This window comes from Seriola lalandi, unplaced genomic scaffold (assembly GCF_002814215.2).
Source record: "Seriola lalandi dorsalis isolate HSWRI2012SDOR001 ecotype SW California unplaced genomic scaffold, Sedor1 jcf7180002003828, whole genome shotgun sequence".
Lineage (NCBI taxonomy): Eukaryota > Metazoa > Chordata > Actinopteri > Carangiformes > Carangidae > Seriola > Seriola lalandi.
Window position 1 is genome coordinate 1 of NW_019474483.1, and position 1,669 is coordinate 1,669.

Consider the following 1,669-nt stretch of genomic DNA (forward strand, 5'->3'; position numbering starts at 1 on the left):
GGACTCGAACCCACGGCGCCTTCAGATGAGGCTCGTGTCCTTTAGAGACAGGAAGACGTGTGACGGAGGCAACGTGTCGTTAGTGTACGTCTCTTCTTCAGTGTCCTACAGGAACCACGGGCCTTCAGCTGCTCCCACAATCCTCTCTGTTGTGTGTCTCTGTGGATCCCTGCTGTCGATCATTTCATTCATTTCCATATTTAGAAAAGAAGTTTCCCAGTTTCCAGGCGAGGCGGAGAGAGCAGCTGCAGAGAGGAGGTAAAGTTCCACGTCATGGAGGAAACTTCACTGAGGAGTTTTTACTGAAGCCCTGGAAGACAAGAGAAAACTTCTTCTTTGTCTGTAAAAACAAGTGAGAAATTATTCTGGGGGGGGGGGTTTCACAGAAGAAAAAAAACTTAGAAAAATGAAAAATGAAATAATGAACTTGTCTTTCAGGGCTGGACAGTAAAACAGTAAAACGTCCAGAATCAGACTATAAACAGGATGAACTCATGAACTGTGACTCACTGTGAACCGTTTTTATTATTTGTTGAACGGACTATCAGCTGTTCCTGTTTGTCATCAACCAGCTGGATCTCGGTGACACTGAGGAGACGTTAAAAACAGGAGGATTCTGGGTGGAGTTCTGCAGCCCGTCTCTGGTGAGCTACGCCGAATCTAAAGGTGAGTTCAGGTGTGACGGAGGTTTACGACTCTCTACCTTTGGTTGCAGTTGAAGCCAGCGATCAAACTTACCGACCTCCAGTGTTTCCTGAGACGTTCTAAGATCAAAATCTTTGGCCGTTCTGCATCATTTCTACCTCTGCGACCTCTGCACAACCTCGTCTCCCCATTACCCAGAAAGCCCGGCGTTCGTCCCAATTATCCCCGAGCAGAACGCGCAGATTTATCAGACTGGAGAGGATCCAGCTGAGAGCTGACGCCGTCTTTGATCTGCTGCCAAACATCTGATCAGAGAGCAGCAGAGACGGAGAGCGCCGCAGATCGGCCGAGTGTTTCCTCTGATACGTGTGATTGCTGAGTAACTGCTCCAGCCTGAACTTTCACTAAATATGTACTTTGTTCCAGAGAGACACGTCCCAACAACAGAGCCCAGGTAACAAAGCCCAACCTCGGCCCGACATGTGCCCGAGTCTGGCCCGCATTGTCTGTGTGTGTGCTCCAGAACTGGTCCAGATGTGGAAGTAGTCCCGCTGTCGCCTGGAGACCAAAGAACAAGATCAAAGGAGGAGTCAATAAATAAATAAACAAACACTTGTTTACAATATTTACAAGACACATGAAAACTGCAGCTCCTCCCACAAACACACCTTCATAACAACAACTCCACAACGGCAATTAAAAACATAAACTTATTCAACAAGTTGTTTTTACTTCACCTGTATGCACCTCCCCCCTTCACCTCACACTCTGACCTCTGACCTCTGACCTCTGACATGTCCCTCCACCACAAGGTGCAGAGCCTTTCAGCAGTGGGAGAAAAAATCAGTGTTAGTTGCTGAGTGACAGACAGGTGTTCCTCAACATCATCATAAAACTCATACCAGAGGAAGACGAACATATAATAAAGCAGGACACACACACACACAGTACTCATCATCATCATCATCATCATCATCATCATGTTGAGGTGTGTGAAAGCGGCGGACATTTAGATTTTAATGAC

The 1,669-nt window shown here is 46.9% G+C and overlaps 1 long non-coding RNA gene across 1 annotated transcript; it reads left to right on the forward strand.

The window, feature by feature from the left end:
* The first annotated feature begins 387 nt into the window (after nt 1-387).
* Nucleotides 388-1,366, forward strand: LOC147820050 (uncharacterized). The gene is made up of 2 exons (XR_015438133.1): nt 388-666; nt 1,072-1,366. It is a non-coding gene; the product is annotated as an uncharacterized LOC147820050 (long non-coding RNA).
* Nucleotides 1,367-1,669: the final 303 nt, after the last annotated feature.